Genomic DNA, 25455 nt, shown 5'->3' with positions numbered 1-25455 from the left:
TGAACCTTACGAGTATGTCACCAAAATATGACGCAAACACTCACACGCGCACGTGAGCACGTTAGTTTTTACTTCTCTATCTCCTTCTCTCTCTCACTCTCTCCCTCTCTCCTTGTTACCATAAAACAAACCCTTCAAAAAACAAATACACAAACTTGAAACGACACAGCTGTCGAAAGCAACTCAATTAATTACACTGCAGTCCCTTTAAAACTACGTTAAATCAACTCTCGTTTAAAATAACCTCTGAGGCTAGTCCCGATTTTTCTGCTCCATATCATTGATAATTCAAAACGGTTAAGATAAACTCCGTCCCTGAGCTTGTCCATATACGATAAACTAATCAATCTGGATGTGTACGACAAAGGCTAAGATAGACAGGGAGTCTCTCAACCCCCTCCCCCCAATCTCCATCATTTAGTGTCCTCATTGCGCAATCACGAAACAACACCGGCTGTCATATTAGTCGAGTGTGTAGTGGGTGAAAGATTCACTGAACCTTACGAGTATGTCACCATAATATGACGCAAACACTCACACGCGCACGTGAGCACGTTAGTTTTTACTTTTGTTATAGCACTAGCACACTAGAGAAAATGGGTATTGAGGCCATAGCTAAGCAATCATTGTAGAGTATAGGCAAAGGCATTTGTCCATCATCCCTGCCATTCCCTCCCCATGGTCTCATCCACGAAGTCGGTAGGTAGGTCATGAGTATCTAAACTAAAACCCTATTAATTTGAGTATGAGCAGCTTGAGAAAGTGGCAAATAAATGGCCGGGGTTTTATCAACTACGTCACGTTGATCTATGGAAAAGTCTTAACTAACACTTTCTCACCATACACGAGTTTCATATCAGTAACACCGTTGTCGTTGTCGAATAAATTCAATAGCATGACACCAAGCAGAAGTTATAATTTGCTCTATACGCCAAGTGTCGTTGAATCTACGGCTTGTTCTCCCCCTTGTAATGCGATTTATGCACAGTATGTAAATATTGCGCTGTGTGAAAAACTACATTTAAAATTATTTACTGGAGTTGGAGTTGAATAGAGTTATCTGTCTTACTTAAGGACACAAAGAAGAGAGCCCAATTTAAAATATGTCAGGAGATTCAAACGCCCTATCAGATGCAACAACGTTTTTTTGTCATTCTATTCCTCTCTCTCTCTCTTTCTCTCTGTCCTTCCATCTCTCTACCTCCCTCCCCCTCTCTCTCTCTCCTTCTCTCTCTCTATTTCTCCCACCTTCCCACTCCCTCTGTCTCCTCCTCTCCCTCTCTCCTCCCCCCTCTCACTCTTTCTTTTTTTCTCTGTCTCCCCCTCTTGTCTCTCTCTTTTTCTCTCTGTTTCTCCCTCTCTCTCTCTCCCTTCTCTCTTTCTCTCTCTCTCCCTCATTATTTCTCTCCCTTTCCCTCCCTCTCTCTCTCTCTCCTTCTTTCTCTCTCCCCCCTCTCTCTCTCTCTCTCTCTCTCTTCTTGTAACCATAAAACAAACCCTTCTAAACTCAGATACACAAACTTGAAACGGCAAAGCTGTCGAAAGCAACTCTCAAATAATTACACTGCAGTCCCTGTAAATAAACACTCGCTTAAAATAAGCTCTGAGGCGATTCCCGATTTTTCTGCTCCATATCATTCGTAATTCAAAACGTTTAAGATAAACTCCGTCCCTGAGCTCGTCCAGATAAGATAAACTGATCAATCTGGATCTCTACGACAAAGGTTAAGATAGACAGGGAGTCTCTCAACCCCCTCAACCCCTCTCCCCAATCTACATCATTTAGTGTCCTCATTGCGCAATCACGAAACAACACCGGCTGTCATATTAGTCGAGTGTTAGTGGGTGAAAGATTCACTGAACCTTACGAGTATGTCACCATAATATGACGCAAACACTCACACGCGCACGTGAGCACGTTAGTTTTTACTTTTGTTATAGCACTAGCACACTAGAGAAAATGGGTATTGAGGCCATAGCTAAGCAATCATTGTAGAGTATAGGCAAAGGCATTGTCCATCATCCCTGCCATTCCCTCGCCATGGTCTCATCCACGATATCGGTAGGTAGGTCATGTGTATCTAAACTAAAACCCTATTAATTTGAGTATGAGCAGTTTGAGAAAGTGGTAAATAAATGGCCGGGGTTTTATCAAATACGTCACGTTGATCCATGTAAAAGTCTTAACTAACACTTTCTCACCATACACGAGTTTCATATCAGTAACACGTTGTCGTTGTCGAATAAATTCAATAGCATGACACAAGCAGAAGTTATAATTGCTCTATACGCCAAGTGTCGTTGAATCTACGGCTTGTTCTCCCCCTTGTAATGCGATTTATGCACAGTATGTAAATATTGCGCTGTGTGAAAAACTACATTTAAAATTATTTACTGGAGTTGGAGTTGAATAGAGTTATCTGTCTTACTTAAGGACACAAAGAAGAGAGCCCAATTTAAAATATGTCAGAGATTCAAACGCCCTATCAGATGCAACAACGTTTTTTTTGTCATTCTATTCCCCCCTCTCTCTCTCTTTCTCTCTGTCCTTCATCTCTCTACCTCCCTCCCCTCTCTCTCTCTCCTTCTCTCTCTCTATTTCTCCCACCTTCCCACTCCCTCTGTCTCCTCCTCTCCCTCTCTCCTTCCCCCTCTCACTCTTTCTTTTTTTCTCTGTCTCCCCTCTTGTCTCTCTCTTTTTCTCTCTGTTTCTCCCTCTCTCTCTCCCCCTCTCTCTTTCTCTCTCTCTCCCTCATTATTTCTCTCCTTTCCCTCCCTCTCTCTCTCTCTCCTTCTTTCTCTCTCCCCCCCTCTCTCTCTCTTCTCTTGTAACCATAAAACAAACCCTTCTAAACTCAGATACACAAACTTGAAACGGCAAAGCTGTCGAAAGCAACTCTCAAATAATTACACTGCAGTCCCTGTAAATAAACACTCGCTTAAAATAAGCTCTGAGGCGATTCCCGATTTTTCTGCTCCATATCATTCGTAATTCAAAACGTTTAAGATAAACTCCGTCCCTGAGCTCGTCCAGATAAGATAAACTGATCAATCTGGATCTCTACGACAAAGGTTAAGATAGACAGGGAGTCTCTCAACCCCCTCCAACCCCTCTCCCCAATCTACATCATTTAGTGTCCTCATTGCGCAATCACGAAACAACACCGGCTGTCATATTAGTCGAGTGTGTAGTGGGTGAAAGATTCACTGAACCTTACGAGTATGTCACCATAATATGACGCAAACACTCACACGCGCACGTGAGCACGTTAGTTTTTACTTTTGTTATAGCACTAGCACACTAGAGAAAATGGGTATTGAGGCCATAGCTAAGCAATCATTGTAGAGTATAGGCAAAGGCATTTGTCCATCATCCCTGCCATTCCCTCCCCATGGTCTCATCCACGAAGTCGGTAGGTAGGTCATGTGTATCTAAACTAAAACCCTATTAATTTGAGTATGAGCAGTTTGAGAAAGTGGTAAATAAATGGCCGGGGTTTTATCAAATACGTCACGTTGATCCATGTAAAAGTCTTAACTAACACTTTCTCACCATACACGAGTTTCATATCAGTAACACCGTTGTCGTTGTCGAATAAATTCAATAGCATGACACCAAGCAGAAGTTATAATTTGCTCTATACGCCAAGTGTCGCTGAAGCTACGGCTTGTTCTCCCCCTGTAATGCGATTTATGCACAGTATGTAAATATTGCGCTGTGTGAAAAATTACATTTAAAATTATTTACTGGAGTTGGAGTTGAATAGAGTTATCTGTCTTACTTAAGGACACAAAGAAGAGAGCCCAATTTAAAATGTGTCAGGAGATTCAAACGCCCTATCAGATGCAACAACGTTTATTTGTCATTCTATTCCTCTCTCTCTCTTTCTCTCTGTCCTTCCATCTCTCTACCTCCCTCCCCCCCCCTCTCTCTCTCCTTCTCTCTCTCTATTTCTCCCACCTTCCCACTCCCTCTGTCTCCTCCTCCCTCTCACTCTTTCTTTTTTCTCTGTCTCCCCCTCTTGTCTCTCTCTTTTTCTCTTTGTTTCTCCCTCTCTCTCTCTCTCTCCCCTCTCTCTTTCTCTCTCTCTCCCTCATTATTTCTCTCCCTTTCCCTCCCTCTCTCTCTCCTTCTTTCTCTCTTTCCCCCCCCCCTCTCTCTCTCTCTCTCTCATTGTAACCTTAAAACAAACCCTTCTAAACTCAGATACACAAACTTGAAACGGCACAGCTGTCGAAAGCAACTCTCAAATAATTACACTGCAGTCCCTGTAAAAAAACTCTTGCTTAAAATAAGCTCTGAGGCTATTCCCGATTTTTCTGCTCCATATCATTCGTAATTCAAAACGTTTAAGATAAACTCCGTCCCTGAGCTCGTCCAGATAAGATAAACTGATCAATCTGGATCTCTACGACAAAGGTTAAGATAGACAGGGAGTCTCTCAACCCCCTCCAACCCTTCTCCCCAATCTCCATCATTTAGTGTCCTCATTGCGCAATCACGAAACAACACCGGCTGTCATATTAGTCGAGTGTGTAGTGGGTGAAAGATTCACTGAACCTTACGAGTATGTCACCATAATATGACGCAAACACTCACACGCGCACGTGAGCACGTTAGTTTTTACTTTTGTTATAGCACTAGCACACTAGAGAAAATGGGTATTGATGGCCATAGCTAAGCAATCATTGTAGAGTATAGGCAAAGGCATTTGTCCATTATCATTGCCACTCCCTCCCCATGGTCCAGGGCTGAGAATCTTCCGCCTAAAGTGTAATTACACTTTCAACTTTTGAAATTCCTCCAAGTGGTGTTAGAAATTATTGCGAGACGCATTTTGGATTGCATCTCAGTATATTTTAATGAAATTCAAATTTTTACGTTATCGTCGCATAGATGGCTCTTGAACTATTCGCTAAAAAATTTCCTCCATTTTCGTGTCCCGTCATTTTCACTCCTGAACCATTATGACATCATGACCATCCCCACTACAAAAGCAACTATCACATTATCATCAGTAACACCATCTCCACAACCACATCATCACTGTCATCATTATAATCAGTACCACCTCTAGTGCAAGCACCGCTATCACATCATCTTCCTGGTGGGATCTTTACTTGCATAGATCAGAATTGCTTTCTGTCTTTGTCTTGGCTTGATCCTTTTCCTGGCCGGCCAGATTCATTGGCAGGGAGGGAAGCAATTAAATGTATAGTCATGGTTTTTGGGAGATGATGTGTTTGTCCTCGTAAATCATCTCTCTTTTGTGTGACGTTAGATTTGTTGTTCTAAATTTTGTATTACGCTCACAAGGATTCTGTGCTTGTGTCTTGGTGAAACTTTTAGGTGACTTTAAACTAACTACATTGATAGTTTGATCTTGGTATCCGTTTCTCACAAACGGACTCCAAGATCAAACTATCAATGTAGTTAGTTTGAAGTCACCTATTTAAACCAGTCTCATCTTTTCTCCGTTACTTTTGATCTATATTTTTTTACAGCCCCATTTTTACCTTTTAAGTGGTGCTGAAATGACCTACAAGTAAAAGTGAAGCAAGCGCCGTAAAACCCTTCGAACTAATAGCTCAAAACTCTCTCACTCTCTATCCATCTATCTTTCTTTACACAAACACTCATAGACACACAAATCAATAAAGCACACTTATTTGTTTAGTCCGGATTAGTTTTCATGTTCATCCTCCACTACTTACCAATAACAGGTCGTCACATACACCTTGACTTCAATCTCTCTCTCTCTCTCTCTCTCTCCCTCTCTCTCTCTCTCTCCCTCTCTCTCTCTCCCTCTCTCTCTCTCTCCCTCTCTCTCTCTCTCTCTCCCTCTCTCTCTCTCTCTCTCTGACTGTCATACACACACATGACACATATGCACATTCACATAGAAATCAATAAAGTTCACTCAGATCTTTAGCCTCATTAATTTGTCACTATCATCGTTCTGTACTCATCACTAGATTTACTTTGAGCTCTCTTTCTCTCTCTCTCTCTCTCTCTCTCTCTCTCTCTCTCTCTCTCTCTCCTCCCTCACACAACACACACATATACACACAAATCAGTAAAGAGCACCCAGTTCTTTAGCCTCAATATGTTTTCATTTTTCATCTTCCTATACTTAACAGTGATACACACACACACACACACATTCACACATATGGTTCACTTAAATGTTAATTTCCTGGCAATTGCCAACATGAAACATTCGTTAACTTAATATCTACGATTAACAAATAAAACACAACACACATAACAATAACGTTCACTCAATACTTTAACCTAACCTTTCTGTAGCTATCACTATATTCAATTGGAGCAGTCTCTATTTCTCTCTCTCTCTCTCTCTCTCTCTCTCTCTCTCTTTCTCATATTTTTCTCTTTCTCTCCCCCTGTGTCTCTCTCTCTCTCTCACACACACACACACAAACACACTCTATCTGTCCTTCTGTCAGACAAACTTAAATCTATAAAGTGGATCATATCCTTTTCACATCAGCCATCAATCTCTCTTTTCATCTCCAAGTACACACCTTATCATCATCATCATCATCATTACCATCATCATCTTCATCGTCATCATCATCATCATCATCATCATCATCATCATCATCATCATCGTCATCATCATCACATCAATGCCACTACTACTACTACTACTACTACTACTACTACTACTACTACTACTACTACTACTACTACTACTACTACTACTACTATTACTACTACTACTACTACTACTACTACTACTACTACTACTACTACTATTACTACTACAACCACCACCATCGCCACACCATCATTTCATGAAGGACCACCACTACTACTACTACAACCACCTCCACCACATCATCATCATCACCATCATTACCAACACCACGACGACGACATCAAAACACTATCACCATTAAAACAACAATCACTACCACATCCTTACCACCACTACTACAACCTCCTCCAACACATAAATATCACCACCACCACTTCTGCAACCACCACAACCACATACATCATCATTATCATTACTGCCACCAGTACAACATCCACCATCATATCATTATTACCACCAACCCTACCATTAATTTTTATATTTTATACGTCATAATGAAATTGGTTTTGGAACTTTACTTGATTTGAAACAAGGGGTATTGGGATGATTATAGATCTCATTAGATTATATTTAGTTTGCAGAAATTCCTGTTTAAGCATTGAAATTCTTCGGAATTGTTTCTGAAATTTATGTGAGCGAAATTTTAAGTTGGCGTCTCTGGTCAACTTGAAACAATGGGAGGTGGGCATTAGTGAATCTGTGAATAAGGGAAATGTGGCGACTACCACTACTACTACAACCATCACCACATCATCCGTACCACAACTACTACAACCACCACCACATCATCATACCTACGATTACCATTACTACAACCACCATGTTATAATTACACTTTCAGTTTTTGAAATTCCTCCGAGTGGTGTCAGAAATTGCTGCGAGATACATTGTGGATTGCATCACAATATATTTTAATGAAATTTAAATTTATAGGTTATTTTTGCATGGATGCTTCTTGATCTTAGCGCTGAAAAATGTCCTCCTTTTTAGTGACCAGTCATTCTCACCCCTGGGCTTTGGCTAAAACAAAGGTGTCCACAACCCAACTTAGGCAATACATTCAATCAAGCCAAGGATAAAATGTATTGCCTAAAGATTCGAAGATTTGCAGCGGAGATAGTTCAAGACTGATATTGACAGGACGGACAGTGAGACGGTACATGAATTACTGAGAGAGATAGAGGAGGAAGGAGGTGTAACAAAATTCAGTGTGAATGAGGATGGTGGTTTTGAGTATTTGTTTTATGTAACGGGAAGAATGAGGCGTGATTTGAGTGTTTTTTTTTTGTGATGTGTTTGTTATGGATGCAACATACAAAGTAAATCGATATTTGTATCCACTTGTGAATGTTATGTGCATAGATGATGAGGGTCATGGTTATCCCAGGGTGGCCAACTTTTCAGAAACTGAATTATGGAAAATTTTTGGTTACCGCACAATAATGTTAAGAGTGAAGTAATACACAGCCTAATACTAATTTAATACTTTACAAAGAATGAAAATGAAAACAGACATTAAGTTGAAATCAGAGCAATGCTGTGTCAAGATTACAGAGGAGCAAGAAGACAAGATTTGTTTGTGTGTCTTTATATGTTACGGAATAGGTACATTTTGGTTGTCAAAACTTTCATTTTTATTTTGACATTTTCTTGATCTTTTAAAATAAAATTATAAATTAATTTAAACAACAGACTTGTTTAATATTTTAAAGATATACTTTTGTGGGGACCTTTTGTAAAATCATTAGCCCGATTGTAGTTGTAAATTTCTTTATATTCTAATGTCGTAAAAATCAGTGACACCACTGAATCCCTACCAGCACTTTTACTCACTGAGTCCCTACCACCAGCGCTTTTACTGGGTTCCTACCACCAGCGCTATTACTCACCGAGTCCCTACCACCAGCGCTTTTACTCACCGAGTCATAGAGCTTTTACTCACCGAGTCACTACCACCAGCACTTTTACTCTTCGAGTGCCTACCACCAGTGCTATTACCGTCATAGAGCTTTTACTCACTGAGTCCCTACCACCAGCGCTTCTACTCACTGAGTCATAGAGCTTATATTCACTGACACTGAGTCCCTACCACAGTGCTATTCTATACCGAGTTATAGAGCTTTTACTCACTGAGTCCCTACCACCAGTGCTTTACTCACTGAGTCATAGACCTTTTACTCACTGACACTGAGTCCTACCACCAGTGCTATTACCGAGTTATAGAGCTTTTACTCACTGAGTCCTACCACCAGTGCTTTACTCACGAGTCCTACACCAGCGCTATTACTCACCGAGTCCCTACCACCAGCGCTTTTACTGAGTTCTACACAGCGCTTTATTACTCACGAGTCCCTACCACCAGCGCTTTTACCACTAGTCATAGAGCTTTTACTCACTGAGTCCCTAACCCCAGCGCTTCTACTCCCTGTAGTCATAGACCTTTTACTCACTGACACTGAGTCCCTACCACCAGTGCTATTACCGAGTTATAGAGCTTTTACTCATTGAGTCCCTACCACCAATGCTTTTACTCACTGAGTCATAGACCTTTTACTCACCGAGTCCCTACCACCAGTGCTATTACTCACCGAGTCATAGAACTTTTCTACTGAGTCCCTACCACCAGCGCTTCTACTCACTGAGTCATAAACCTTTTACTCACTGACACTGAGTCCCTACCACCAGTGCTATTACTATTACCGAGTTATAGAGCTTTTACTCACTGAGTCCCTACCACCAGTGCTTTTACTCACTGAGTCATAGACCTTTTACTCACTGACACTGAGTCCCTACCACCAGTGCTATTACCGAGTTATAGAGCTTTTACTCACTGAGTCCCTACCACCAGTGCTTTTACTCACTGAGTCATAGACCTTTTACTCACTGACACTGAGTCCCTACCACCAGTGCTATTACCGAGTTATAGAGCTTTTACTCACTGAGTCCCTACCACCAGTGCTATTACCGAGTTATAGAGCTTTTACTCACTGAGTCCCTACCACCAGTGCTTTTACTCACTGAGTCATAGACCTTTTACTCACTGACACTGAGTCCCTACCACCAGTGCTATTACCGAGTTATAGAGCTTTTACTCACTGAGTCCCTACCACCAGTGCTATTACCGAGTTATAGAGCTTTTACTCACTGAGTCCCTACCACCAGCGCTTTTGCTCACCGAGTCCCTACCACCAGCACTTTTATTCACCGAGTCCCTACCACCAGCACTATCACTGAGTCATAGAGCTTCTACTCACTGAGTCCCTACCACCAGTGCTTCTACTCACCGAGTCCCTACCACCAGCGCTTTTGCTCACCGAGTCCCTACCACCAGCACTTTTATTCACCGAGTCCCTACCACCAGCGCTATCACTGAGTCATAGAGCTTCTACTCACCGAGTCCCTACCACCAGCGCTATTACTCACTGAGTCCCTACCACTAGCGCTTTTACTCACTGAGTCATAGAGCTTTTACTCACCGAGTCCCTACCACCAGTGCTATTACTCACTGAGTCCCTACCACCAGCGTTATTACTCACCGAGTCCCTACCACCAGCGCTTTTGCTCACCGAGTCCCTACCACCAGCACTTTTATTCACTGAGTCCCTACCACCAGCGCTATCACTGAGTCATAGAGCTTCTACTCACCGAGTCCCTACCACCAGCGCTATTACTCACTGAGTCCCTACCACCAGCGCTTTTACTCACTGAGTCATAGAGCTTTTACTCACCGAGTCCCTACCACCAGTGCTATTACTCACTGAGTCCCTACCACCAGCGTTATTACTCACCGAGTCCCTACCACCAGCGCTTCTACTCACTGAGCACCTAAGACCAGCGTTATTACTATTACTCACTGAGTCCCTACCACCAGTGCTATTACCGAGTCATAGAGCGTTTACTCACTGAGTCCCTACGACCAGCGCTATTACTCACTGAGCCCCTACAACCAGCACTTTACTCACCGAGTCCTACCACCAGCGCTATTACCGAGTCATAGAGCTTTTACACACTGAGCACGTATGACCAGCGTTATTACTCACCGAGTCCCTACCACCAGCGCTATTACTCAGCGAGTCACAGAGCTTTTACTCGAGTCCCTACAACCAGCGCTATTACTCACTGAGTCCCTACCTCCAGCGCTTTTACTCGTTGAATCCCTATCACCAGCACTTTTACTCGCCGAGTCCCTACCACATGGCTATTACTGAGTCCCTAACACAAGCGCTAATACTATTAGCCACCAAATCCCTACCAGCAGGGGGGACAATATAAGCTAAAATTAGACCCCAAAAATTCTTACAGTGATGCAGAAAAAAACAACAAACAGATCTCTTTCAAATTTACACAAAATGTTTCTTACAACAAGATGGATAGGTTTAGCAATAGTCTTGTAAATAAATTTTTCAGAATTTTTTTTCGATTTCTTAGTGAAAATTTGGTGTGACATGACAGGAAAAAAAATGGATTTAAAAATTCATAAAACTGCTAAATTTTTGTTTAGCCCAAAACCCAACCATCATGATGCAAAACACATCATAAGAAAAATTCTGACCAAATTTGAAGACAATCTGATGGGAAACAATCCAGATGTGAATGTTAGAAAATCAGAGAATGACGCACAATGAAATTTTGAGAAAATGAAAAATTTGTCTTTAATTTGATAATAAAGCTAATAATGCAGACAAAGGCCAACATTCATCAAGTATAACCAATATGGAACAAGAAAACAGTAATATTTTATAAATTGATCAAATTCTGAAAAAAATTATAAACGATTCGCTAACCCATATCCCTTAGAAAAAAAAAATGCTGTAAAATTGATTTTTTTACGCCCAGAGATAAAATAATTTTGTGGTCAAATATAATGTCATACCTTATGAATTCATCATTATAATCACAAAACCTAATTATTTACTGTATACAATAGGTTATACAGATGATTTCTAGATATATTAAATGATTTTTCAAAATATGATATGGCACGCTATCCTCATTTTTCATTTTTATTCTACTTGAGAGACAAGTCGTATAAAATTAGATATCTAGTCAAGTTGAACTGCAAAATCAATTCTATTTTAGACAATAAAACAGTTAAATAGTGCACTAGCTCTGAATAAAAAGCAATTTGCTTTCCCAAACCCTTGGAATAAAAATCTCTTCCGCCTCAATACAGAAAAAGTCAACACTACTTGTTTGCCACCACTTTTTTTTGTAGTTCCACAAAGAGGGTTGATCCTGCAGCCTGCTCTGGATGGAAAAATTGAAATAAAAAAGAGACACATTTCATTAGCAATTTTTGGAAATGGCATTATTGTCATAAAATGCATTTGTCAAAGACATTGCAATTTTTAAAAAATGATCATTATTCACACCAACACACTTGAAATTTCATTGGTTTTACATCCATAGAACAAAACTCTTGGCAACAAACTATAGTCTGTCGTTAAGTTAATACATTCAGTAGTAATTCAATTCAAATGATGCTTTGCCATTTTCATTTAGAAAAATGAGCATTTATTTTACTGATCACCAACACAAAATGTAAAGGCGCTATGGAGATTTGAAAACATTACTAACCATTGTCAAAAAGTGCATGCAGACACTGATCTGCTGGCCCAGATGATGGTTTGCTGATTGATGAGTTTTGCCACAGGTTTGCCTCAACACACCTTGCCAGAATAGCCCTTGAGCCAGCATCTTTATGGATTGTCAGGACACCAGTAACGCCAACAGTGTTCTTTCATGTTAGCTGTCGATGAAAACAAAAAATTAAATTAAATTCACTACAGCGAAATAGGCACATACATGCCAATGCTAAAGTTTATAACAGCAACACTTCGCATGTTGAACGGGACAAAACGTCTGTTAGGCGATATTACAATTTCTTCGGACAGAGACAACGCAGTTAACGGCCAAGTACACATTTTACAACTGAGTCCGGTGAGAGAAAGTGAGCAAAGTGCCTTTTCCAAGAGCTCAACTATGCGCCGAGCGAGGCTCGAGCCCAGGACCTTCCGGTCCAAAAGCGAGTGTCATACCACTACGACATAGCCGTACGTAATTTTTAAAAATATAATAAAAATAATCACACTAATATAATTATCTCACATTGTCATCATCATAGGCATTTCAAAACTACTAATAATACTACCACCAGGGCTGGCGAGTCGGAGTCGGAGTCGGAGTCGGTAGGAGTCGGTTGTTTGAGGGTGGAGTCGGAGTCGGTTTTAGAAGTCCCGACTCCGACTCCTTACAACTTTCAGAATTGCATTTTTATGGGTGTGTCTTTTTTACGAAACCTGCCGAAACCCGCCGAATCCCGACAAAGTTATGGGAAGTAGGTGGCAGTGGGGAGTGAACCTAAAACTCAGGGAAGTGTGCACCACTGGGGAGTGAACCTGGGACTGGGTTTCGGCGGGTTTCGTAAAAAAGAACTAGTGCTTTTTTACGAAACCCGCCGAAACCCGACAATATCCAGCAAAGTTATGGGAAGTAGACAACTGTGGGGAGTGAACCCGAGACTCAGGGAAGTGTACACCAGTCGGGAGTGAACCTGAGACTAAGGTTATCGGCCGGTTTCGGCGGGTTTCGTAAAAAAGAATTAGTGCTTTATTACGAAACCCGCCGAAACCCGACAATATCCGGCAAAGTTATGGGAGTTTGGCAACAGTGGGGGGGGGGGGGGGGGGGGGGGGGGGGGGGGGGGTGATCCTGGGAGTCAGGGAATTGCACACCAGTGGGGAGTTAACCTGGGACTGTGGGAGATGGATAACTGTGGGTATCCGAGCCGAACTTAAGGAGTTTGGTACCAGAGGAGAATGAACTGACACTATAGAAGATGGCGCCAGTGGGGAGTGAACCTGGGATTCACTCAGGGAATTACACACCAGTGGGGATTTAACTGGGAATATGTAAAAAAGGATATCAGTGGGAAATAAACTGGGACTAAAGGAGATGGATACCATTGAAATTTGAAGCGGGTATGAGAGTTTGGTACCAGAGGAGAATGAACCTGACACTATAGGGGGTGGGCGCCAGTGGGGAGTGAACCTGGGATATGTAAAAAGGATATCAGTAGGAAATAAATCTGGGACTAAAGGGAGATGGATACCATTGGGAGTTGAAGCAGGATTTGGGAGTTAGGTACCAGGGGAGAGGGGAAAACCTGACACTATATGAGGCGGGGCGCCAGTGGGGAGTGAACCTGGGACTATGTAAAAAGGATATCAGTGGGAAATAAACCTGGGACTAAAGGGAGATGAATACCATTGAAAGTTGAAGCGGATATGAGAGTTTGGTACCAGGAGGAGATGAACCTGACACTATAGGAGGTGGGCGCCAGTGGGGAGTGAACCTGGGACTATGTAAACAGGATATTAGTGGGAAATAAACCTGGGACTAAAGGGAGATGGATACCATTGAAAGTTGAAGCCATATATGAGAGTTTGGTACCAGAGGAGAATGAACCTGACACAATAGGAGGTGAGCGCCAGTGGGGAGTGAACCTGGGACTATGTAAACAGGATATCAGTGGGAAATAAACCTGGGACTAAAGGGAGATGGATACCATTGAAAGTTGAAGCCGGATATGAGAGCTTGGTACCAGAGGAGAATGAACCTGACACTATAGGAGGTGGGCGCCAGTGGGGAGTGAACCTGGGACTATGTAAACAGGATATCAGTGGGAAATAAACCTTGGACTAAAGGGACATGGATACCATTGAAAGTTGAAGCCGAATATGAAAGTATGGTACCAGAGGAGAATGAACCTGACAAAATAGGAGGTGGGCGCCAGTGGAGAGTGAACCTGGGACTCAGGGAATTGCACACCAGTGGGGAGTTAACCTGGGAATATGTATAAAGGATATCAGTAGGAAATAAATCTGGGACTAAAGGGAGATGGATACCATTGGGAGTTGAAGCCGGATTTATTTCCCACTGATATCGTTTTTTAGATATTCACAGGTTAACTCCCCACTGGTGTGCAATTCCCTGACTCCCAGGTTCACTCCCCACTGGCGCCCACCTTCTATAGTGTCAGGTTCATTCTCCTCTGGTACTCAACTCCCATATCCAACTATCAACTTTCTATGGTATCCATCTCCCTTTACTCCCAGGTTTTTTTCCCACTGATATCCTTTTTACACAGTCCCAGGTTCACTCCCCACTGGTGTACACCGCCCTGATTCCCAGGATCACCCCCCACTGTTGCCAAACTCCCATAACTTTGCCGGATTTTGTCGGGTTTCGGCGGGTTTCGTAATAAAGCACTAATTCTTTTTTACGAAACCCGCCGAAACCGGCCGATAACCTTAGTCTCAGGTTCACTCCCGACTGATGTACACTTCCCTGAGTCTCGGGTTCACTCCCCACAGTTGTCTACTTCCCATAACGTTGCTAGATATTGTCGGGTTTCGGCGGGTTTCATAAAAAAGCACTAGTTATTACTGAGTTTGCGCGACAGGGCGCCCACGGGTCCCGTTAGAGATAGACGACGAATGGGATTGTTTGGAAGCTTTAACCCTTTGCCCACTAGTCATTATGACATCCGAAATGCTATCGCCGTCTACATCTACGTCAGAATAGAAATAGAGGGTGGAGCCTACCATGATATAACATTTTATGGATCCCTAATTTCATCATATCAGTTCTGTCCACTGACAGGTGGGTGGATATCGCTTTCCAGAACTTATGTCCTTATATGAAATCCTGAGTCTTTGACCAATCAACGGATTGCTCTTTTGATAGCTCGCTTGTCAACATGAGTCAGCTCAGCCCTTGATTTATGTAAAGGCATCACAGGCGGTATATGTTGTGTAACTTCAAAGACCACGGTTGACCGAAAGCGATGAATGGAAGCCCTACTGTGGCGTGGAGAACGAGGTCTTGTATGTATAGTTACGTCATATCTCAACGCTCGTGAATTCTTAGTACGGCTGGACTCACAATCAAAACTCGAAATCTGTGTTTTAAACTCTTGAATCAATCGAGTTACATCAGTGCGTTCGTCTCATTGAGAAATGAAAAACGATATATAAATCAAGAACATAGACCGGAAAATAAGGAAATTATCATAAAATATATAATTTGAGAAAGCTATTTTCAAAATCAAATATATTACAAAAAAGGTTATTTCTCGACCGATTTTTATGAGACAAAGACAATTTTTCTCCACTTATCAAGCTGATTCCAACAATGAGGTTTTCAAATTTATCGCGATAAGATTATTTGTCATTATTTTTTTAAATACCCAATTGACTGCTCAGGAAATGAATACGTAATCCTTGGCGGCTAGCGAGTAGGTGTTAAATTTTGCTTACCCTTTCCCACGCAGACGCGCGCGCACACACACACACACACACAGACACACACACACACACACACACACACACACACACTGAACACACAATGTATGTCTTTCACTTCTGGCCAAAGTTGCCTTATTACAACTTAGACTCGAATGATAACAGCGAGTAGGGTGTCAGATTAAACTTCAGTTTTAAAGGTCAAATTCAATTCACACCGTAATAAATCATATTAATGATCATTCTTGATATATTAGAGCATTAAAATATGTAATTCACATTACTATTAATATATTTTAAATATATGTATTTTGTAATTATTTTAGCGACGATACGAACCCCTTTTAATCGTCGAGCCGAACGATAGGATGCTAGACGACGATAAGTATGTGTGTGTGTGTGTGTGTGTGTCTGTGTGTGTGTGTGTGTGTGTGTGTCTGTGTGTGTGTGTGTGTGTGTATGTGCGTCTACGTGGGAAAGGGTATGCAAATTTTAACACCTACTCGCTAGCCGCCAAGGATTACGTATTCATTTCCAGAGCAGTCAATTGGGTATTTAAAAAAAATAATGACAAATAATCTTATCGCGATAAATTTGAAAACGTCATTGTTGGAATCAGCTTGAAAAGTGGAGAAAAATTATCTTTGTCTCATAAAAATCGGTCTAGAAATAACCTTTTTTGTAATAGATTTGATTTTGAAAACAGCTTTCTCAAATTTTATAATTTTAAGATAATTTCCTTGTTTTCCGGTCGATGTTCTTGATTTATATATCGTTTTTCATTGCTCAATGAGACGAACGCACTGATGTAACTCGATTGATTCAAGAGTTTAAAACACATATTTCGTGTTTTGATTGTGAGTCCAGCCGTACTAAGAATTCACGAGCGTTGAGATATGACGTAACTATACATACAAGACCTCGTTCTCCACGCCACAGTAGGGCTTCCATTCATCGCTTTCGGTCAATCGTGGTCTTTGAAGTTACACAACATATACCGCCTGTGATGCCTTTACATACATCAAGGGTTGAGCTGACTCATTTTGACAAGCGAGCTATCAAAAGAGCAATCGTTGATTGGTCAAAAACTCAGAATTTCATATAAGGACACAAGTTCTGGAAAGCGATATCCACCCACCTGTCAGTGGACAGAACTGATATGACGAAATTAGGGATCCATAAAATGTTATATCATGGTAGGCTCCACCCTCTATTTCTATTCTGGCGTAGATGTAGAAGGCGATAACATTTCGGATGTCATAATGACTAGCGGGCAAAGGGTTAAAGCTTCCAAACAATCCCATTCGTCGTCTATCTCTAATCGGCCCCGTTAGCGCCCTGATGTGCAATCTGTCTATTATTTACCCAGGGCGGCAAAAAAATGAATACGTAATTGGATTCAATAGTCTGATGTCACGTTGCCCATCAACTGCGAGCAGCATGGTTCTAAACAAAGAAAATTGGTACTTTTTAATTCTTCAACTAGTAGAACTATTCATATGTCATGTGATCAGAATGTTGAAGAAAAGTTGAAGCTTCCTCATCCTCGTTGATTGTTGAAAAGAACTGAGTGTTGCAGCTAAGACGGAGAGAGAGAGAGAGAGAGAGAGAGAGAGAGAGAGAGAGAGAGAGGAGAGAGAGAGAGAGAGGAGAGAGGAGAGAGAGAGAGAGAGAGAGAGAGAGAGAGAGTTTTAAAATGGCCATCTCTTACCTAGACAAAATAGGGCTTGGTACATACGTCTCGTCTCGAGTATTATTTACGCAGGGCGGCAAAAATTTAATAAGTAATTATGTAGTCTAAGCAGTAGTAGTAGTTAGTAGTAGTAGTAGTAGTAGTAGTAGTAGTAGTAGTAGTAGTAGTAGTAGTAGTAGTAGTAGTAGTAGTAGTAGTGTAGTAGTAGTAGTAGTAGTAGTAGTAGTAGTAGTAGTAGTGTAGTGTAGTAGTAGTAGTAGTAGTAGTAGTAGTAGTATGTTAGTAGTAGTAGTAGTAGTAGTAGTAGTTAGTAGTAGCTCAATTATAGTAGTGTAGTAGTAGTAGTAGTAGTAGTAGTTAGTAGTAGTAGTAGTAGTAGTAGTAGTAGTAGTAGTAGTAGTGTAGTAGTAGTAGTAGTTGTAGTGGTAGTAGTAGTAGTAGAGTGTAGTATTAGTAGTATTAGTAGTAGTAGTTAGTAGTAGTAGTAGTAGTAGTAGTAGTAGTAGTAGTAGTAGTAGTAGTGTAGTAGTAGTAGTAGTAGTAGTAGTAGTAGTAGTAGTAGTAGTAGTAGTAGTAGTAGTAGTAGTAGTAGTAGTAGCAGTAGTAGTAGTAGTAGTGGTAGTAGTAGTAGATAGGAGATAATGAAGGGAGTCGTGATAATTTTATCGTAGTGTTTTTATGCACCTCCGTTGACGCTGTATCTTAACGGATCGTACTCCGTCACGCATGCGCATCCCACCCAATTTCACCAGCGATCTGTATCTGGACCTGACGAAAGTTATATTGTGACATCTGTAGGATGTCTTTGTTAATAAATTTATATAAAACTAGTGTGAAAATAGTGTTTTAGAATATTTTCACCGTACGGTGAAAATCGTCCACCAAGATATTACTGTACGGTGAAAAAAGCCTCCTGCAGTATTATCACCGTACGGTAAAAATCGTCCACCAAAATATTACCATACGGGGATAAAAGTCTCCCACACTATTATCACCGTACGCTGAAAATCGTCCACGAAAATATTACGGGTGAAAAGTCTACCACTACCACACTATTATCACCGTACGGTGAAAATCGTCCACCAAGATATTACGGGACGGTGAAAAAAGTCTCCCACACTATCATCCTCGTACGGTGAAAATCGTTCACCAAGATATTACCGTACGGTGAAAATAGCCTCCAGCCTCCAACACACGGTCAGGCTATTATCACCGTACGGTGAAAATAGCATGACAGACTATTTTTACCGTACGGTGAAAATAGGGGCTTCCAAATAATAATTTAAAAAATCGAAATATAAAACCAGAAAATAGAAGTTGCATTGAAGGTAAACTATTGTTTTAGAAAGACCTTATTAAATGTGATGAACAGTCGGGTGGATCCGTAGCGCAGTCGACAAGCTGTCAGACTCTAACCTTGAAAGTACTGGGTTCGATTCCCATTGTAGACATTTTTTTTCGATGTGGTCTTGTTAACTAACTTTGCCGCCAGCTCGAATGTTTTATCAATCATTTCGTCTGCTTACGTGGGTACGACCATTTCATGATGCTCAACTATCAATGATTATTGTGTGTTGGTAACTCATCTGTACATTGCACAGGTGTGGGACAATCCGTCTATGTGGATGAAGGAAACAACATTGTTTACCTAATAACAATAAACCCAAAAATGTATGGCCTCGTTGATTTTGTGGAGCAAATTTTAACACCTACTCGCTAGCCGCCAAGGATTACGTATTCATTTCCAGAGCAGTCAATTGGGTATTTTAAAAAAATAATGACAAATAATCTTATCGCGATAAATTTGAAAACGTCATTGTTGGAATCAGCTTGAAAAGTGGAGAAAAATTATCTTTGTCTCATAAAAATCGGTCTAGAAATAACCTTTTTTGTAATAGATTTGATTTTGAAAACAGCTTTCTCAAATTTTATAATTTTAAGATAATTTCCTTGTTTTCCGGTCGATGTTCTTGATTTATATATCGTTTTTCATTGCTCAATGAGACGAACGCACTGATGTAACTCGATTGATTCAAGAGTTTAAAACACATATTTCGTGTTTTGATTGTGAGTCCAGCCGTACTAAGAATTCACGGGCGTTGAGATATGACGTAACTATACATACAAGACCTCGTTCTCCACGCCACAGTAGGGCTTCCATTCATCGCTTTCGGTCAATCGTGGTCTTTGAAGTTACACAACATATACCGCCTGTGATGCCTTTACATACATCAAGGGTTGAGCTGACTCATTTTGACAAGCGAGCTATCAAAAGAGCAATCGTTGATTGGTCAAAAACTCAGAATTTCATATAAGGACACAAGTTCTGGAAAGCGATATCCACCCACCTGTCAGTGGACAGAACTGATATGACGAAATTAGGGCTCCATAAAATGTTATATCATGGTAGGCTCCACCCTCTATTTCTGTTCTGGCGTAGATGTAGAAGGCGATAACATTTCGGATGTCATAATGGCTAGCGGGCAAAGGGTTAAAGCTTCCAAACAATCCCATTCGTCGTCTATCTCTAATCGGCCCCGTTAGCGCCCTGATGTGCAATCTGTCTATTATTTACACAGGGCGGCAAAAAAAAAATGAATACGTAATTGGATTCAATAGTCTGATGTCACGTTGCCATCAACTGCGAGCAGCATGGTTCTAAACAAAGAAAATTGGTACTTTTTATTCTTCAACTAGCTAGAATATTCATATGTCATGTGATCAGAATGTTGAAGAAAAGTTGAAGCTTCTCATCCTCGTTGATTGTTGAAAAGAACTGAGTGTTGCAGCTAAGACGGAGAGAGAGAGAGAGATTTAACAGGGCGGCAAAAAAAAGAATGATAGTAATTGGATGAATAGTTGATGTCACGTTGCCATAAGCGAGCAGCATGGTTCTAAACAAAGAAAGAATTGAGTACTTTTTATTGCAGATAGCTAGAACGTATTCGAAGGTATGTGATCAGAATGTTGAGAGAAGAAGTTGAAGCTTCCGAATGTTGGATTGTGAAAAGAACTGAGGTAGCAGCTAAGACGGAGAGAGAGAGAGAGAGAGAGAGAGAGAGAGAGAGAGAGAGAGAGAGAGAGAGAGAGAGAGAGAGGAGAGGAGAGGAGAGAGAGAGAGGAGAGAGAGAGAGAGAGGAGAGGAGAGGAGAAGGAGAGAGAGGAGAGAGAGAGGAGAGGAGAGGAGAGAGAGAGAGAGAGAGAGGAGAGGGAGAGAGAGGGAGAGAGAGAGAGAGGAGAAGAGAGAGGAGAGAGAGAGAGAGAGAGAGAGAAGAGGAGGAGAGTAGTGAGATAAGAGAGGAGAGAGATGAGAGAGAGAGAGAGAGAGGAGTAGAGAGAGAGAGAGAGAGAGAGTGAGAGAGAGAGTAGAGAGAGTAGAGATGAGTGAGGAGTAGAGAGAGAGGAGAGGGAGAGAGAGAGAGAGTGTAGAGGAGATGGAGAGAGAGAGATGAGAGAGAGGAGAGAGTAGAGAGGAGGAGAGTAGAGATGAGAGAGAGAGAGAGAGAGAGAGGAGATGAGAGATAGAGAGAGGAGAGAGAGAGAGTAGAGAGGAGAGAAGAGAGGAGAGAGTTTAAATGGATAAGAAAAATAGGGTGAGTAGATAGGTAGATAGTCATAGGAGCAAAATTTATAGTATATGTATTACTAGTAGTAGTAGGTAGTAGTAGTTAGTAGTAGTAGTTAGTAGTAGTAGTAGTAGTGTAAATAGTGTAGTGTAGTATAGTAGTGTAGTAGTAGTAGTAGTAGTGTAGTAGTAGTAGTAGTAGTAGTAGTAGTAGTAGTAGTAGTAGTGTAGTAGTAGTTAGTAGTAGTAGTAGTAGTAGTAGTAGTAGTAGTAGTAGTAGTAGTAGTAGTAGTAGTAGTAGTAGTAGTAGTAGTAGTAGTAGTAGTAGTAGTAGTAGTAGTAGTATAGTAGTAGTAGTAGTAGTAGTATAGTAGTTAGTAGTAGTGGTAGTAGTAGTAGTAGTAGTAGTAGTGTAGTAGTAGTAGTAGTAGTGTAGTGTAGTAGTAGTAGTAGTAGTAGGTCGTATAGTAGTGTGTAGCAGTGTGTATTAGTAGTATTTGTAGTATAGTAGTCTATGTAGTAGAGTAGTCAGTAGTTAGTAGTCAGTAGTATGTAGTAGTATGTAGTAGTTGTAGTAGTAGTAGTAGTAGTAGTAGTGTAGTAGAATGTAGTAGTAGTAGCAATAGTAGTAGTAGTAGTAGTAGTAGTAGTAGTAGTAGTAGTAGTAGTAGTAGTAGTAGTAGTGGTAGTAGTAGTAGATAGGAGATAATGAAGGGAGTCGTGATAATTTTATCGTAGTGTTTTTATGCACCTCCGTTGACGCTGTATCTTAACGGATCGTACTCCGTCACGCATGCGCATCCCACCCAATTTCACCAGCGATCTGTATCTGGACCTGACGAAAGTTATATTGTGACATCTGTAGGATGTCTTTGTTAATAAATTTATATAAAAATAGTGTGAAAATAGTGTTTTAGATATTTTCACCGTACGGTGAAAATCGTCCACCAAGATATTACTGTACGGTGAAAAAAGCCTCCTGCAGTATTATCACCGTACGGTAAAAATCGTCCACCAAAATATTACCATACGGGGATAAAAGTCTCCCACACTATTATCACCGTACGGTGAAAATCGTCCACCAAGATATTACGGGACGGTGAAAAAAGTCTCCCACACTATCATCCTCGTACGGTGAAAATCGTTCACCAAGATATTACCGTACGGTGAAAATAGCCTCCAGCCTCCAACACACGGTCAGGCTATTATCACCGTACAGTGAAAATAGCATGACAGACTATTTTTACCGTACGGTGAAAATAGGGGCTTCCAAATAATAATTTAAAAAATCGAAATATAAAACCAGAAAATAGAAGTTGCATTGAAGGTAAACTATTGTTTTAGAAAGACCTTATTAAATGTGATGAACAGTCGGGTGGATCAGTAGCGCAGTCGACAAGCTGTCAGACTCTAACCTTGAAAGTACTGGGTTCAATTCCCATTGTAGACATTTTTTTCGATGTGGTCTTGTTAACTAACTTTGCCGCCAGCTCGAATGTTTTATCAATCATTTCGTCTGCTTACGTGGGTACGACCATTTCATGATGCTCAACTATCAATGATTACTGTGTGTTGGTAACTCATCTGTACATTGCACAGGTGTGGGACAATCCGTCTATGTGGATGAAGGAAACAACATTGTTTATCCTGATAACAATAAACCCAAAAATGTATGGCCTCGTTGATTTTGTGGAGCAAATTTTAACACCTACTCGCTAGCCGCCAAGGATTACGTATTCATTTCCAGAGCAGTCAATTGGGTATTTTAAAAAATAATGACAAATAATCTTATCGCGATATAATTTGAAAACGTCATTGTTGGAATCAGCTTGAAAAGTGGAGAAAAATTATCTTTGTCTCATAAAAATTGGTCTAGAAATAACCTTTTTTGTAATAGATTTGATTTTGAAACCAGCTTTCTCAAATTTTATAATTTTAAGATAATTTCCTTGTTTTCCGGTCGATGTTCTTGATTTATATATCGTTTTTCATTGCTCAATGAGACGAACGCACTGATGTAACTCGATTGATTCAAGAGTTTAAAACACATATTTCGTGTTTTGATTGTGAGTCCAGCCGTACTAAGAATTCACGAGCGTTGAGATATGACGTAACTATACATACAAGACCTCGTTCTCCACGCCACAGTAGGGCTTCCATTCATCGCTTTCGGTCAATGGTGGTCTTTGAAGTTACACAACATATACCGCCTGTGATGCCTGTACATAAATCAAGGGTTGAGCTGACTCATTTTGACAAGCGAGCTATCAAAAGAGCAATCGTTGATTGGTCAAAAACTCAGAATTTCATATAAGGACACAAGTTCTGGAAAGCGATATCCACCCACCTGTCAGTGGACAGAACTGATATGACGAAATTAGGGCTCCATAAAATGTTATATCATGGTAGGCTCCACCCTCTATTTCTGTTCTGGCGTAGATGTATAAGGCGATAGCATTTCGGATGTCATAATGACTAGTGGGCAAAGGGTTAAAGCTTCCAAACAATCCCAATCGTCGTCTATCTCTAATCGGCCCCGTTAGCGCCCTGATGCGCAATCTGTCTCTTTTTTACGAAACCCGCCGAAATCCAGTCCCAGGTTCACTCCCCAATGGTGTACACTTCCCTGAGTTCTAGGTTCACTCCCCACTGCCACCTACTTCCCATAACTTTCTCGGGATTCGTAAAAAAGACACACCGCATTTTTATATCATTCAATGTGTAATATATTAGATACTAGATATAGATAGTATCCAGGCCTATAGAATTTGAAAAAAATTACATTGGTATTAGCTAAAGGTGAACTATGCTTCCAAAACCCCCTTTCCTCCCCAACCTTCATGCTCTCGTGCTGTACATTTAAGTTGGCATCAATGCCAATCACCCGTACCTGACTAGAGGGAGGGGTGGGGATGCTGACTCTTCAATGTTAAAGTTAGGTTATTAGAAAGTGGGATAACCATAAGACCATAAGAAGTGACTTTATTTTAGTATAAATGGTTTCAGTTTCAATATTGTCTTAATTTCACTTTTCCTTTTTTTGTTGGTCTTAATGACAGTTTTATTCATATCTTAGTTTCAGTTTCCTTTTTGTCTAGTTTCAGTTCCTTTTTTGTCCTAGTTTCAAATATGAAGCGGCTTGTATTGTTATAATACATATACTGGGGAAAAGCTAAAAGTAGCTGCGAGTGTTGGTTGCATATTATTACCTATTAATACTATGCTTGAGGAGTCGGAGTCGGAGTCGGAGTCGGTTTCAAGGCTGGAGTCGGAGTCGGGGTCGGTTTAAAAATAACCGACTCCGCCAGCCCTGACTACCACTACAGATATCTTATCATTATAAAATATTACTCTCTCTCTCCCTGAACAAAACATACAAAACCCAATTTTCCGATATAAAAAAACACCCCCCCCCTCCCAAAAAAAAAGTTTTGAAAAAGTATGGACGATGCATGCTGTGTCGGCCATAATAAAGATAATAACAATAACGGAATGAAAAGTATTTTTTAAAGGACCCTGAGCCTGGAATGTCGTGAGTACTCGAAACCTCTTGATCATGATAAAATTAGCAACCTTTTGACTGGGGATCGAACATTGAAACACCTGGTTTTAATCACCTGACATGGAAGGCTGATTTAAATTATTGGGGGGGGGGGGGGGAATTAGTATTTTAATTTTTTTAAAGCCCTGTTATTGTTATTTTTCACAAAATAAAGTAATAAAGTTAAGTAATTCGCAGTAGCGACAAATGTGTCGTCAGCTGATGCACAATCAACAAACACACAACCCAAAGCATGTTTAGTTATAAAAATAAGAAATGAATTAAAATGTGCATTTCGTATGCTTACCTTGTAAACTGAGTATTCTGTGACTTGAAAAGAGTGAAGAATTACCAAAGTCCGTCAAAATCAACTTGTAAAATAGTAATAATAATAATAATAATAATGTGATTGTGATGAGATGAAGTGTTTGTTCACTTTTTGACTTCCAGATAATTCATTGTATATTGCAGTTCTATCCGTATAAAATGTTATATTTTTAGTAATTACGCAAATTCTATTTTTAGTAAGAGTACAAATAAGCTCTGGCGTTATTTGCAGTGGTAGTACAAATAATAGTAGCCTTATTATTATTATTATTATTATTATTATTATTATTATTATTATTATTATTATTATTATTATTATTATTATTATTATTGTACGTATTGGTCGTATTTTGTGTGGTTATTTGTGGTAACAGTTTATTTTTTTTCGTTCCAATTACCAT

General features: G+C 40.5%; 1 protein-coding gene and 1 long non-coding RNA gene across 4 annotated transcripts in view; one reads left to right on the top strand and one right to left on the bottom strand.

Annotated features, from left to right (window-relative positions):
- The window catches only part of LOC144967016 (uncharacterized), a 101490-nt gene that overhangs the window by 4241 nt on the left and 71794 nt on the right, over nt 1-25455 (top strand). The gene's annotated exons all lie outside the window — the stretch shown is intronic.
- LOC144967013 (uncharacterized) lies at nt 11117-25169 on the bottom strand. 3 transcript variants are annotated; one of them, XR_013644302.1, is made up of 3 exons: nt 25035-25169; nt 12201-12372; nt 11117-11870 (listed from the first exon to the last, which is right to left on the bottom strand). It is a non-coding gene; the product is annotated as an uncharacterized LOC144967013 (long non-coding RNA). The 3 variants fall into 3 exon arrangements; XR_013644304.1 differs by having other exon boundaries at nt 11117-11865; XR_013644303.1 differs by lacking the exon at nt 25035-25169 and having other exon boundaries at nt 12201-12768.

This window comes from Berghia stephanieae, chromosome 3, assembly GCF_034508935.2.
Source record: "Berghia stephanieae isolate SIO BIC M18660-M18661 chromosome 3, UCSD_Bste_1.3, whole genome shotgun sequence".
In the NCBI taxonomy this organism is placed as follows: Eukaryota; Metazoa; Mollusca; class Gastropoda; order Nudibranchia; family Aeolidiidae; genus Berghia; species Berghia stephanieae.
Note: the sequence above shows the minus strand (reverse complement) of the source record. Positions and strands in the feature narration are given on the sequence as shown.